Source organism: Podarcis liolepis, assembly GCF_965112155.1.
Source record: "Podarcis liolepis genome assembly, chromosome: 14".
NCBI classification, from domain to species: domain Eukaryota; kingdom Metazoa; phylum Chordata; class Lepidosauria; order Squamata; family Lacertidae; genus Podarcis; species Podarcis liolepis.
In genome coordinates, this window is record NC_139569.1 from 37,475,087 (window position 1) to 37,491,199 (window position 16,113).

Consider the following 16,113-nt stretch of genomic DNA (forward strand, 5'->3'; position numbering starts at 1 on the left):
CGTACAACACAAACCTACTGTATGCATGTTTACTCTGGAGTAAGTCCCACCGTGTCCAGTGGGTTTTCAGGGGAGTGGTGGATTGAACTGGGATAGTTTCACATTGTCTCTACCAATTTAGCATGTTCATATGACTTATATTTAGAAAGCGGAACTAAACAAAAAAAGCACACCACATTAATTACCCCTGCTGTATTATATTTTTCTTTCCCAGTGGCCAAAGTAGTTGTGCGAAATACATGGCTGTGATTGAAAAATAAAATAAAATACATTTATAGTACAATCTTAGGCATGTTGGCTACTCAGAAGTAAGTCCCACTGAGTCACTTTACTTAGGTTGCAGCCTTAGCGTGGTTTAAATGTTTTATACTGAAACAAATTCAAAACCCTACTTGGAAATTTATTTTGATTGGAATGATTCTTAAAATATGTAAAGACTTTCCAACTTAATAACACAAATTTCCCTTGCTCAGATTTTAAGGGGTGAAAGGCCATGAAAGCTGATAACATACTAATTTTAGGGACTTCCTAGGGATAGGAAGGACGCGGGTGGTGCTATGGTCTAAACCACAGAGCCTAGGGCTTGCCAATCAGAAGGTTGTTGGTTCGAATCCCTGCGACGGGGTGAGCTCCTGTTGCTCAGTCCCTGCTCCTGCCAACCTAGCAGTTCGAAAGCACATCATAGTGCAAGTAGATAAATAGGTGGTACCACTCAGGTGGTAAGGTAAACACTGTTTCCGTGCGCTGCTCTGGTTCGCCAGAAGAGGCTTAGTCATGCTGGCCACATGACCCGGAAGCTGTACGCCGGCTCCCTCAGCCAATAAAGCGAGATGAGCACCACAACCCCAGAGTCGTTCGCGACTGGACCTAATGGTCAGGGGTCCCTTTCCCTTTCCCTCTAGGGATAGGAAAACTAAATAATTATAGATTTGATTACGATTGCATCCATTGTTTTATCGATTAATTTAATGAAATGATTAATGCATTTCTAAAAAATGGAATTCATGTAGGTTCAACAGTCTTTTGCGATGCTGAGCTTGTGTGGTTGGGAAACTTGCATGTAAGGCATGGTTTGTATGTGTGACCCCGCAGTTTGATCTCTCATGTTTAGTGATCGGGAAGGGATCACAAAATTTTACAGTGTTTCTATCTCTGCTTTCCCCTTTTTGAACCAGAACAGTTGGAGTCTTGGGTACAAGAGACATTTCTTCATCTCCAAGTTATGCTGAAGTTGGCAATAAAATTTTAAAGTGTGTAGGAAGCCTAAATATGTGTTCTTGTAAAGACAGAGATTTCTCTCTCATTAAATTAAGGGTGAGACATGAAATGAAAGACAGGTTAAATGCAGCCTACACAAAAAACTCATGAAGGTGTGGCTGTTTTTTCAAGAAATTGTGCAATCATTTGAATTTTCTCTGGGTTCTGTGGTTCAATAAAATTTTGTTCAGGCCATAATTCCTCTCAATTTGAGAGTCACGTTTTGGGAATTAAGGAAAATGTGATGGGTTGCATATGGCAATCTAAGGTGCAAGCCTACACGTGTCTACTCAGAAGTAAGCCCCACTGAGTTCAACAGAACTTACTCTCATGTATGTGTGTAGGATTCCAGCCTTAGGGTTGGATTCCCCGTTGTTAGTTCTGCTCAGAGTAGAGCCATTGAAATTAACGGTTGTAAGTCAGCCTTGCCCATTCATTTAGCAGGTCTACTCTGAGTAGGACTAAGATTGGCTACCATCTTTTGTATCTTCCTTGGTCTTATGCATGGGTAGACAAACTAAGGCCCGGGGGCTGGATCTGGCTCAATCGCCTTCTAAATCCGGCCCGCGGATGGTCCGGGAATCAGCGTGCTTTTACTTGGGTAGAATGTGTCCTTTTATTTAAAATGCATCTCTGGGTTATTTGTGGGGCCTGCCTGGTGTTTTTACATGAGTAGAATGTATGCTTTTACAGTGGTGCCCCGCAAGAGGAATGCCTCGCAAGACGGAAAACTCGCTAGACGAAAGAGTTTTCCGTTTTGGAGGTGCTTCGCAAAACGAATCTCCTATGGGCTTGCTTCGCAAGACAAAAATGTCTTGCGAGTTCCTGCGGTTTTTTCCCCCTTCCCCCCCTTTTCCTAAGCCGCTAAGCCGCTTATCAGCTGATCCGATAAGCCAATAATAGCGCTAATAGCGCTAATCCGCTAATCCATCAATGGGCTTGCTTCGCAAGACGAAAAAACCGCTAGACGAAGAGAAGCACAGAACGGATTCTTTTCGTCTTGCGAGGCACCACTGTATTTAAAATGCATCTCTGGGTTATTTGTGGAGCATAAGAATTCATTCACCCCCCCCCAATATAGTCCAGCCCCCCACAAGGTCTGAGGGACAGTGGACTGGCCCCCTGCTGAAAAAGTTTGCTGACCCCTGTTATGAAACAAGAAACATGGGGTTGTAGTCAGTCCTACTCAGAGTAGACCCATTGGAACTAATGGATGCAGCTAACTTAGCTCTGTTATGTTCAGTTGATCTGCTCCAAGTAAGACTTATTTGGCTACAACTCAGAGCAATAAAAGGTGAGATATTATACCTGTTAGGCTTCTAGGTGCATTTTTGGGCTACATAGGACTGTTATTTGGGCATAAGGGTTGGGCCAGGGTACCCCCCCCCAGGACCACATGTGGCCTCCAGCCTCATTTCATGTGGCCCTTGGCCTAATACCAAAAGCTCTCTGCAAGTAGTTGGTTTAGGTCTGTTAAGAATGAATGGGCAAGGCTTGTAGCTCAGTGGAAGAGTATCTGCTTTGGCTGCAGAAGGTTCCTGGTTCAATTCTCAGGATCTCCTGATAGGGTTGGGGGAAGACCCTAATCTGGAATCCTGGAAAGCTGCTAACAGTCAGAGTAGACAATACTGAGTTATATGGACCAATGGTCTGACTTGGTAGTGGGAAGCTTCCTATGATTCTGGGTAGCTTGGGAGGAACAGTTTGGCACCATCCCGAATGACACCGCCTTCCCCAAATTTAAGACCTAACTCATCAGAACTTGCTATGTCTTACATGTTTGATTTCAATATATGTTTATATATCAGTCTTCAATCATGCTTCTGTTACTGTCCACACCCAATGGTAGGATACTTTAAACTGATGTCTTTTGTACTGAATATAACCAAGGAAGTATTATGAAAGGTACTTATTAGCTGATTTTCCAAGGCTTAAGGAGTTAATAGTTTAAAACAGAACTTTAAAAATGCCGAAAATGCCGATTTAACAGCACCAGGAACACCCAAATATACTAAGCAGCCAAGCCAAAAGCTACTGTTTTGCTGTTTTGTTTCTAATTATTTACTTGCTTTCATCCTGTATTCTGTCAACCACCCTGAGATCTTATGAGGAAGGATGGTGTATAAAACTAATAAATTAAATTAACTTAAAATAATTACAGTGGTACCTCGGGTTAAGAACTTAATGCATTCTGGAGGTCTCTTCTTAACCTGAAACTGTTCTTAACCTGAGGTACCACTTTAGCTAATGGGGCCTCCCACTGCCACTGCGCCACCGCCGCACGATTTCTCTTCTCATCCTGAAGCAAAGTTCTTAACCCGAGGTACTATTTCTGGGTTAGCGGAGTCTGTAACCTGAAGTGTATGTAACCTGAAGCGTCTGTAACCCGAGGTACCACTGTACATGGAGCCTAGGTCAACTTTCATGAAGTCTAGGACCGGTCTTAGAACCTTGGTATGCTCACCTTTAGAAGACAACATGACCCTTCCAGAAGCAGGTTAAACCATTCTTCGCTTAATTAGGCTTTTTCAGAATTTGTTAGCACAAATTCTCTGCCGTTCCTGGTTTCGTGTTTTGCACACCTTAGCTCAGTGGTAGACCACTTGCATTGTGTGCAGAAGGTACCAGATTTGATTCCTGGCACCTCCAGGAGGAACTGGGAATATCCACTGCTGGAAACCCTAAAGTACTGCTGTTGGCCAGTGTGGACAATAGTGAGCTAGATGGACCCAGTTGTTTGACTTGGAATAAGGCAGTTTCCTATGTTCCTATTCGATTTTGTCAGAATGTTGTCGGAAAATATTCTGCTGTGTTTCCAGAGGCCATTGTTGCAGTTTCATATTGAAAGGCAGTACAGTGGTACCTCGTGTTAAGTACTCAATTTGTTCCGGTGGTCCGTTCTTAACCTGAAACTGTTCTTAACCTGAAGCACCACTTTAGCTAATGGGGCCTCCTGCTGCTGCTGCTGCGCCGCCGGAGCGCAATTTCTGTTCTCATCCTGAAGCAAAGTTCTTAAGCTGAAGCACTATTTCTGGGATAGCGGAGTCTGTAACCAGAAGCGTATGTAACCTGAAGCGTGTGTAACCTGAGGTACCACTGTATGAGAATCTTCTTAGTTAAAAAATTCTTAGGAGCAGTTGGATGAGACCTGCCATGTCTCATCTAGGAATCACAGTTTCCACCTCCACATGGGATTGTCCGCAAGAAGCTCAAATACGGATTTATTGTATTGCTGTTGTTGTAGCGTTGTGACTTGGCTTTTAGCACAAACCATCCAACACCGTCCCGAAATCCACTGAACTTTGTCCTTGGAGCTCAAGCAGGGTGCTCTATCAAGTGAAATATGAGCTGCGATGCGGCTCAGTTGCGAGCAAAAAGACTTGCTAGTTTGCGAAAAAATATTTTTGCTGAGATCTTGCCAACTTAGCATGAGCAAGTGAAGAGGCTGTGAACAGAAATATTTTCTGCCTAGGAACTTCATAACTGCCCCTGTGTGTGTGTGTGTGTGTGTGTGTGTTGAGTCCAGCCATGCGTTACTCCAAGTCATCCAGTGATATAGCTTTTAATTTTAAAACTGTCAGCAAAACCATAACTTGTGATAAAGGGCAGCAATTTCTACTGACATTTTTGATTTACAGGGTAGGAGAGTGAAGTTGGGGGGGGGTTTACAGCTTTTTCCTTTTTTTAAAAAAGGAGGCACAGGCTCCAGAACCTTCTTGATGCATGCCCATTTTTAGAGCTTTATAGCCGCTGAGAGCGATTCTTAAATCTGGGCGTATAATTTTTATTACAGAGGCCTAAATTAGGCTCAGTTTTTGAGGAGCAGTGCAGACGTTATGGTGATTCCTTAACCATGTTTGAATAGCCTGCAAAAAATGGCCTTGTGGGGTAAGGCCCACTAGACTGTATGTCTGAGTAAACCCGTAGCAAAATTGTACCGCATGTCAAAATTATGCCACTAATTTAGACAGTTGTTTTAAGGTGGCAGATTTTTGCCATAATATATATACTTACGTATCTTATAGCCCATATTTCTTCCATCAAGGAACCCAAGGAAGCATATGTTTGATCTTATCACAGAATCATAGAATTGTAGAGTTGGAAATGACCACAAGGGTCATCTAGTCCAACCCCCTTTTCACCCAGTGCTGGACTCGAACCCACAACCCCGAGATTAAGAGTCTCACGCACTGCCAACTGAGCTGTAGGTTTGCACAGCAGGGTTTATTGTGCTTTAAAATGAGGCGCCGGTACAGTGGTGCCACGCAAGACGAAAAGAATCCGTTCTGTGATTCTCTTCGTCTAGCGGTTTTTTCATCTTGCGAAGCAAGCCCATAGACGGATTAGCAGATTAGCGCTATTAGCGGCTTTTAGCGGCTTATCTGCTGATCGGATCAGCTGATAAGCGGCTTAGCGGCTTAGAAAAAGGGGGGAAGGGGGGAAACCGCAGGAACTCGCAAGGCATTGTCGTCTTGCGAAGCAAGCCCATAGGAAATTCGTTTTGCGAAGCACCTCCAAAACGGAAAACTCTTTCGTCTAGCGAGTTTTCCGTCTTGCGAGCCATTTGTCTTGCGGGGCACCACTGTACTCTGAATCAATGTGCTGTGTTTTCCTCATGTGTTAGGATGTATATATTTGCCTTTTTTACAAAATTATGAAAACCATTTTTATTTTTAAAAAGAGGTGCAATAGTTGATGCAATAGCAAATCACCCACCCCAACCCCCAGGAAAATGGAAGGCCTCTGAGTTCAAATACAAGGATATTGTGGGTCTTATTAATCCTTGGGAAACATAGAGGCTTTTCTCCATTCTTTCAACTTTTGCCCAGTTCTGCAGTGCTACATTACTTTTTCTTGCCTCTCTTTTTCTCTGTTCCCATTTCCTTTTTTCCTGCAGTTCTCCTTTGCTACAATCTCCTTGCTGTTTCCTTTCTCCCTGCTTTTTCGCTCAGTTCCTAACCCCCCCCCCCGCACTGCTCCTTATCCAAAGCCTTTTACAGCTACTGTAGCTACCTGCCAGAATTTCTTGCAGGGATTGCAGCGCCAAGCTCAGCAGTCTTCTCTCTTCTCTGTTACCATTGTTTAAATATAAATGAATGCTTGCCTTGTACTACAGGCCCTCTGGAGTGCTTAAACAGCACTTAAGGAAGTCCCAGTTCTGATCAGCGGGGAGAGACGGCCAGCCAGCTTTCTCCCAAGGGGAAGGAGAAAGTTGTTCCTGAACACCAACTTCTCTCACCCCCTCCTTTTGAAATAGATGACATATGTGCAAAGCTTTTATTAACTGTTGGCCCAAGATCAGGAAAGGCCTCCCAGCTTAGATTTGCACTCCTCCGATGTATTTATTTGCTTATTTTGTTACATTTCTATCTCACCTTTTCCTCTAAGGCAATACAGTCATACCTTGGGTTAAATATGCTTCAGGTTGAGCACTTATGGGTTGTGCTCCACGGCGACCCAGAGATAACGGAATGTGTTACTTCCAGGTTTCGCCACTCATGCATGCGCAGATGGTCAAAATGACATCACGCGCATGTTCAGAAGCGGCGAATCGTGACCCGTGCACACGCAGACACAGGTTGCGTTCGCTTCAGGGTGCAAACTGTACAGTCGTACCTCGGAAGTCGAACAGAATCCGTTCCGGAAGTCTGTTCGATTTCAAAAACGTTCGGAAATCAAAGCGCGGCTTCTGATTGGCTGCAGGAAGCCAACTGGAAACCCCGTCGGACGTTCGGCTTCCAAAAATAATTCGCAAACCGGAACACTCACTTCCGGGTTTGTGGCGTTCGGGAGCCAAAACGTTCGAGAACTAAGCTGTTTGCAAACCAAGGTACGACTGTAGTTTCCAAAGTGGGTGTTACTGCTGGGGGGGGGCGGCGGCAGTGGGGTTACCTAGGAGAGCACTAAGAGGTAAGGAGGCAGCAGAGGGGTTCTACTGGGGTAAATTACTACCGGGTTTTGAAAAGCTGGCATCAGTGGATCGAGTTCATCAATTTTGTTGAATCAGTTAAACCAAACAGTTTTAACTGGGCTTCGAATAAATGTGCACTTGATTGTTGCTGTTTCAAATTTTACTATGTATATTCCTTAGTGGGTTATGAAAACTGCAGTTCTGAATGCTTTTTATAGCGTAGGTTAGGGAGCACTGGGGATGAGTTTATGGAACCAATGGGGCAGTGGGCTGAAAAATTTAGGGGACCACTGCTCTCAGGAGTACATGGTTCTTCCCTCCCCCACTTTATCATCACAACAACCCTGTGAGGTAGGTGAGGCTGAGAGCGAGGGATAGGCCCAAGGGTACCCAGTGAGTGTCCTGGCTAAGTGGGGATTTTGAACCCAGGCCAGACACTCTAACCACTACACAACACTGTATGCTGGTGAGAAATTCTGAATTCTATTAGCATATGTTGAGTTTAAACCACAGTGGTCTCCTGGGATTGGAAGAAGCCCATCTCCCAAAGTCAGGAGGGTCCTCTTCTTCCCTAGCCCTCCATGTGTTCCCTGACCACAGCTCCCATCACACTTACCACTGGTGGTACCAGAGAGCAATAGGTCCTCTGTCAGATTCGAATCCTGCTCTCTAACACTCTTATCCGTTACACCACACGGGATCCCTCTGTGTGTGTGTGTGTGGTTTGAAAGCTTTATGTTTGTTTGCACGCTGTTAGAAACTTAGATATATAAGCTAAGTGCTAAATGTCTCCTTAAACCAAGCTTGCAGTTGCCAGTACTGAATGTCTAGTTGCCATCCTGCAAAACAAATTCTTGAATTTTGCCATTCAGTTCTGCAGTAAAAAAAAAAAAAATGCATACAGAAATGCGTATATTAGAAAGTGCGCAGATATGCATTTATGGATAAATTGCTTGCAAAAATGTGTATATTAAATCAAAATGCATACAAAATGCATGTATAATAATTGAAGTTCAGAAAATTTATATGAATTTTGTGCATTTTTTAAAAAAAATGCAGACTGATGCAGAAGTGGAGTGAACTGAACACAGGATTGGAAAAAAAATAACAACTGAGAGAAACTGAAAAAGGCAGATTTGTCCGCCCCCAGTTGCAGAACAGTCTTTTTTTCTTGTGCACATGTACCAGGGGCCACAACCACACTATATGTATTTGAAGCACTGTGATATCACTTCAGCCATCATGACCCTAAAGAATACTGGGAACTGTAGTTCATTAAGGGTGCTGAGAGTTGTTAGGAGACCCCTATTCCTCTTACAGGGACGTGGGTGGCGCTGTGGGTTAAACCACAGAGCCTAGGACTTGCCGATCAGGAGGTCGGCGGTTCAATTCCCTGCGAAGGGATGAGCTCCCATTGCTCGGTCCCTGCTCCTGCCAACCTAGCAGTTTGAAAGCTTGTCAACGTGCAAGTAGATAAATAGGTACCGCTCCGGCGGGAAGGTAAACGGCGTTTCCGTGCGGTGCTCTGGTTCGCCAGAAGCGGCTTAGTCATGCTGGCCACATGACCCGGAAGCTGTACGCTGGCTCCCTCGGCCAATAAAGCGAGATGAGCACCGCAACCCCAGAGTCGATCAAGACTGGACCTAATGGTCAGGGGTCCCTTTACCTTATTCCTCTTACAGAGTTGCAGTTCCCTGAGTGCTTTAAGAATCAATCCCTCTTCCCCGGGAACTCGGGGAACAGGGATCTCCTAAGAATTCTCAGCACCCTTAAAAAACTACATTTCCCAGGTTTCTTCTGTGGGAAGCCATGAGTATTACAGATGTATCATAGTATGTTAAATGTATAGTGCAGATGTGATCCATATTTAGGGGGGGGACTATAATTTTGCTTAAGAACATGCTGCAGGGTTCTGCAGACTATCCACCTGGCATTCAGTGCCCCAGGCACTTACATCACTTATTCCACTAAAACCAGCAGAGAGGAGGAAATGTTTAATAACATGGTTTCCTAGCAGACACTTTGAAACATTTATGGTGTCCCTCCCTTGGTGCTCAGAGTGGCACACTATTTAACAACTTTCTTTGTACCATTGTTTTTAATTAAATATTCTAGCTTGACTTTTTATTTTTATTATTCGTTGCTGCTGCTGCTTCTGGTTTAACTGCTCTGCTTCCTCCCAGCCCAGTCGTAGGTATATTGGCTCAAAAAATATCTTGCTGGGTTCAATGGAGCTTATTCCATCCCATCTTAGTGCCTGTAGAGCTGGAGCCTCGGAGTGTTTGCTTTCATTTAGGCTTGATTTGAAGAGGCGGTTTCTCACTGTTGGAAAGATGAGGTCCTGAAATCTTTTCCTCACGACAATCGGTAGAGCAAAGAACCCCGCAAAGATAACCTGTTTGCCTTTTTGGTCTGTTTAGAGCGTGGGTGGGAAGGACAGGTGGCAGGTTGGGATCTACTCATAGATCTCTGGGTGATTTGCAGTAGATCAGCAGGGGCTCCTGGCTCCCATTTGTCTAAGGAAGCAACAGGTGGGTCTCCAAATGCAAGTGTACATGTGTAGCTTCCAGGTAGACCAGGCATGGCTAACCTGTGGCCCTCCAGATGTTTCTAGAAGAAAAGAGCAAGAGAGATGGCCAAGGGACAACACCACAGGGCCAATGGTCAATATCAGGAAGGAAGGAAGGAAGGAAGGAAGGAAGGAAGGAAGGAAGGAAGGAAGGTTAGACAAAGGCAACATTGAGGTCTGCTCATGCTTGGCTTTCTCCTTCCACCACATGGGCCTTTGGCCATCACATGCTCAGAGGGAAGGAAGACGAGAGCAAGGGCGGCAGGCAGTGACAACATGGAGGTCTGGTCCAGTCAGGTTCTTCCCCACCTCAGTTCCAATGCTAACTGTCACCATCTGCCCTGTTGGAAGGAAAAAGAGAGCAATGGATGTGGGCAAAGGCAGCATAGATGCAGACAGACAGACAGACAGACAGACAGACAGACAGACAGACAGACAATGTGTGTCCCAGGGCCAATTTTACATTTTATAGCATGCATTTGTTTTAGTACCTTGAAATCAGAAAGGCAATCTATAAATGCAATAGAATAAATGAAATGACCACCTAGTTGGCCATGCTAGCTGAGGATGATGGGAGTTGTCGTCCATCAACATCCAGGGGAACAGGGGTGGCGCTGCGGTCTAAACAACCGAGCCTCTTGGGCTTGCCGATCAGAAGGTCGGCGGTTCGGATCCCCACGACGGAGTGAGCTCCCATTGCTCTGTCCCAGCTCCTGCCAACCTAGCAGTTCGAAAGCAAGTAGATAAATAGGTACTGCTGCGGCGGGAGGGTAAATGGCATTTTCCGTGTGCTCTGGTTTCCGTCACTGTGTTCCGTTGTGCCAGAAGTGGTTTAGTCATGCTGGCCACGATCCGGAAAGCTGTCTGTGGACAAATGCTGGCTCCCTCGGCCTGAAAGCGAGATGAACACTGCAACCCCATAGTCGCCGTCCAGGTTGTTTTTTTTAAATCTTTTTTTACCTTACAGGTTAGCTTTTCCTGCTATAGACATCCAGCTGTGCAGGAGTCGGTCAGGGTTAGGGCTCACTGCCATGATGAAACTCTTCCTTCCACTCTCTCCTGCTACGCATTTGGTGTGCGTTGTCTGGACGTCTGCATAGGGCTATAGGGGAGTCCTTTTCCCAGCTCAGCAACGTGGTATGTTGCAGTAATTTTCTTCAGTTAGATAGTCCAGCCTGACGCTCTTTTCATCTAGCCTAGTATTGTATACTCTTGACTGGCAGTGGCTCTCTAGGGTTTCAGGCAAGGAAAAGTTTTTCCAGGCTGACTTTTAACTCAGGTATTGAACTTGGGTCCTTCTGCATGCAAAAACAATAACAACACAAAAAACCCCAACATGCTCAGCCATGGCATTATAGAGCCAGTGTGGTGTAGTGGTTAAGAGCGGTGGACTTGTAATCTGGTGAACTGGGTTCGCATCCCCGCTCCTCCACATGCAGCTGCTGGGTGACCTTGGGCTAGTCACACTTCTCTGAAGTCTCTCAGCCTCACTCACCTCACAGAGTGTTTCTTGTGGGGGGAGGAAGGGAAAGGAGAATGTTAGTCGCTTTGAGACTCCTTCGGGTAGTGATAAAGCGGGATATCAAATCCAAACTCCTCCTCTTCTTCTTTTTTCCACATGTTTTTACTTGTTTACTTGTGACCAATCACTATGGCCATTTAGCCACTGGAAAATGGTTCCAGAGCACACAGTAGAAGGAGCAACTGCCTGCTACAGACTAATGGCCCCCTCACATTTTGTGGGGTTTTTTTGTGGACACGAGCCAGGATTAATTCTGTTTTCTGTTAGATTCTCTCTTTTTTAAAAAAAGATATTTATTGAAATTTTAAACAATAAAACAAACCTTCCAATCAAACCAAAGAAGAAACAACATTATCACACTCAAAACAAAACAGAAAGATACAGTAAAAGACATAAAAAGGTAAGAAATTAAAAAAACCCTAAAAAAGACATAAAAATCCAATTTTTAACTTATTGTTTTCATAACCCTTCTTCCTGACTTCCTCACATCTCCCTTTTCTGTGTTCCTTTTTACACAGTCATATTCAGCAATATCTTACCCTCTTTCAAATCTTGGTCTATATTATACATTTCAACCCATTGTGTCTCCAATTTTTCCCCTTTATATCCTTTTGTTTAAATTTGACACAGTGTAGTCTAACTTTTTCACCCTTGTCTTTTGAAACATTTGTTACATACTCCTTTTACCTATGTCACTGATGCCACATTGTCTTTATATCTTGCATCATTTTAACATTCCAACATTTTACAATGTTTTTGCAAGTAGTCTTTAAACTTCTTCCAGTCCTCTTCCACTAACTCTTCTCCCAGGTCACGGATTCTGCCAGTCATTTCTGCCAATTCCATGTAGTCTATCACTTGCATCTGCCATTCTTCCAGAGTGGGCAAATCTTGTGTCTTCCAGTACTTTGCAATAAGTATTCTTGCTGCTGTTGTCGCATACATAAAGAAAGTTCTGTCCTTCTTTGGCACCATTTGGCCGACAATGCCCAAAAGGAAGGCCTCTGGTTTCTTAAGGAAGGTATATTTAAATACCTTTTTTAGTTCATTATAGATCATTTCCCAGAAAGCCTTAACCTTTGGGCACGTCCACCAAAGGTGAAAGAATGTTCCCTCAGTTTCCTTACATTTCCAACATTTATTATCAGGCAAATGATATATTTTTGCAAGCTTGACTGGGGTCATGTACCACCTATATATCATTTTCATAATATTTTCTTTTAGGGCATTACATGCCGTAAACTTCACACCGGTGGTCCATAACCGTTCCCAGTCAGCAAACATAATATTATGACCAATGTCTTTCGCCCATTTAATCATAGCTGATTTGACTGTTTCATCCTGAGTGTTCCATTTTAACAGCAAGTTATACATTCTCGAAAGTACCTTAGTTTTAGGTTCTAACAGTTCTGTTTCTAATTTCGATTTTTCCACCTGGAAGCCTACTTTCTTGTCCATATTAAAAACTTCTCTAATTAGATAGTAATGTAACCAGTCTCGCACTTTATCTTTTAATTTCTCAAAACTCTGCAATCTCTGTTTTCTGTTAGATTCTCATTTAGGATTCCGGAACCATTATAGGCGATGCTAATGTGAGAGTGCTTCTCGATTCCTGGAGAAAGTTTGTTGACGTTAAAAGCGCTGCTGACTATGAAGAACTTGGTTCAGTTTGCAAAAATGCTTTTACCTCTCTGTTTTGTGGATACATCACTCATGTAACAGTAAACACCGAAGTCAGCAGATAGGGTTTGACCCTTGAGGCAAAGTTTGTTACCTCACAGATAGTCAGTAGCCATGAAGGCTACTCTTGCAAAAAGAAGAAAAACCAATCCTAGACCTCCTTGCCCCGAAATGTTGACTGGTATGTGGTAGGCTGAGGTAGAATTCAAGACAGAACTAAAATAATAGCATCCAAATGTGTTTCAAGCTTGTGTCAAATAATCTTTTGTTTTTATAATGGGTGGTATTCAGTGCTAGTTTTAATCAGAATATGCCCATTAAAGTCAATGGACGTGGTCAATTTAGCTTCATTTATTTCAATGTGTGTAGCCAGTGTAGTTAAGAGTGTCAGACTGGAACCTAGTAGACCGGGGTTCAAATTCCCACTTAGCCATGATGCTCACTAGGTACCCTTAGGCCTCACTCTCAGCCTGACCTACCTCACAGGGCCGTTATGGGGATTAAATGAGGGGAAGAACCTTGTATCCACCTTGAGCTCCCTGGAAGAAAAAGGTGGGATAGAAATGCAATAAATAAATAAAATACTCTGGATATTTTATATGCATACAACCCAAGGTATACAAATTATATTTATTTATGAATATCTTCCCATGAGGTATCCCAAAACAAGTTACGGTGCAGTATAATTCTGCAAAATTCCTCCCATTTCCCTGTCCAATCTTCTTTCTTTCACTTGAATTATCGTTCATTCGTTCTTTGCACACAACTCTCTTCGCATCTTTTCACCAAAGCTCACTTGAAAACGTTGAGTTCTTTCAGCGTGTCATTATCTAGGACTTTTTTGTGTGGCGTGGTAGTTAGAAGAATGAAATTGCCAAATCTGACAGCCTGTGGTGTTTTTTTGTGTGGTTTTTTGGTTTGTCCTTTGCTCTTGTTTTGCATGTGAAAAGGCTGGTTTGCTTTTTGTGTGTGTGTCCATTCTGCAAACAGAAATGGGGGAGGGAAGGGCCTGTTCTGTTGATTTATAGATGAGTATTTAGCTTGCCTGTAGCACCTTATTTACACTCGGATGCTTTTAAGGCCTCTATAAAAGTGCTCTCTTTATGCCTTTTGGAAAGGGAAAGCCTCTTTTTGAATGCAGCCAGAATCATTTCCAGAAAATTGGGGTAGGAAATAAATTTTGGGAGCCATAGCTCAAAGCATTTTCCAGTGAAAATTCTTAGGTAGCAGGTACAGTGCGAAACTTCAGCATGAGAAACCTAGATTGCCCCTGGCAGTCAGAGCGTCGCAATACAGGCTTACATGGCCCAGTGGTCCATTTTGTTTTAAGATAGCCTCCTGCGATGCAGTGTTCAGTTGCGTTGTATCACAATTAGACAAAATACCTATCCTAGTAATACAGTTATTTTTACTGGAATGAATGGGCAGTCTTGACAAAAGTGCCCTGTTTCAGCAATTGGAATCAGTACAGTGGTGCCTCGGTTTTCGAATATAATCCATTCTGGAAGACGGTTTGACTTCTGAAGCATTTGGAAACCGAAGCATTTTACTTCTGGAAAACTCCATACGGAAGCCGTGTGGCACGTTCGACTTCCAAAAAGCGTTCAAAAACCAAAGCAGTTACTTCCAGGTGTTTGTCATTCGGAAACCGAAATGTTCGACTTCTGAGACGTTCGAAAACCGAGGTACCACTGTATTGCAAAATATTCAGTTTAATGGGCCAGGAGTCGGCTTCACCTGTTGAACAGCAGCCTGAAGGAGCAGAAGGCGAAGTGATTCCACCTGCTGCTGATCAGCCTTCTTGCTCCTGATAAGAACCAGCTGGCTTCAGCTTTCTTAAGCAGGGTTTCCAGCCTCAGTGAGTTGCTGGAAACAACATTTGTCATTCCTGACTAAGACCTTGCTGCTTCTTGATTCGTGTGACCTTGGACCCTCAGGTTTCTTGATCCCCGGATCATCTGACTATGTGAACTGAGATACTCCTGACCTTAGCACTGGACTGGACCTTGTATATGGACTCTGCCTCCAGGAAAGTACCCCCCTGAGACTTTGCTGATGGGCTGGTTACTTTTTCCACTGAGCTCTGCCATGGCTGGCAGCACAAGATTAAGACATTCAGGCAGGCAGCCATATTCTGCTGAAAAGTCATAAGCCCTAGGCTTGCTATTGTTCTTCTGGAAGGAGAGTTATTTAGGCTTTATGTTTGAAAATATTTGGGTCCTCAGAACTGAGGGCTGAATATGTGAGAACAGGATAGGCACCAGTGTTAGTTGGAAGACACCAGCTGATGGCAAAGCTATATGTGATGTTTCTCACAGAGGACTGTCTCCAACGCTAACCCTACTCATAGTAGATCCATTAAGGTTAATCACCACAACTACCTTGAGATCATTAATTTCAATGGGTCTACACTGAGTACAACTAGCACTGGTACAACCGGTAGTTTGCCTTTGTGCAGTTATTTTTTCCTAAAGGGAAATAGTTTGTTTGGGAAACTGGATTGGGACCAAACAGGAGGGAAACTTTAAACTTTGGACATCACTGTGGTCCTGATTGAAATCTCCCCCCTCTGCTTGCCTCCTTTCCCATTGCTGTTAATGGGACCTTTCCTCTTAATGTGTAGGACACAGCCGCCAAGTTCCACTTGACATTGGGGGGGCTCGTCGTGTGCATGTGACGTCACGTGCGCAACACACGTGTGTGATGTCACACACATCGGGAGGAGGCTGCGAGGCCTGCTGACGCCGTGGGGAGGCTCAGGGAGTCCTGGCCCCTCATGATTGGGTGGGCTCAGCCACATACTTTGGGGGTGGCCCATAGGGTTGGTGCCTATGGTGTAGGATGATTTTGATTGTGAGAGTATAGTAAGGGCCTCTGTCTATCCCTGCATGCAAGGCCTGATCCAGCTTATTCCCACTCCCCCTCAGATACTTATTTTAAAAACAACTTCTATACAGAGACAAACTACACGAGCAACATAATGTTTAATGCAGGGTGGATAAAAATAAATGATTTTTTAAAAATAAAAAATAAAAAACTAGATTTTTAAAATTTAAATTGGATTTTTAAAATCAAATGCTTTTGGAGGAAAAATCTTTCTAAAGATAGTTTTCTGTTTAAGTTACATTATAGTCCAAAGGCTATTCACCAGGAAATAAGGATTTGTTTTAGGTT

The 16,113-nt window shown here is 43.7% G+C and overlaps 1 protein-coding gene across 4 annotated transcripts in view; it reads left to right on the forward strand.

The window, feature by feature from the left end:
* Window positions 1-16,113, forward strand: part of ARNT2 (aryl hydrocarbon receptor nuclear translocator 2) — a 146,814-nt gene that overhangs the window by 6,071 nt on the left and 124,630 nt on the right. The window lies entirely within an intron of this gene.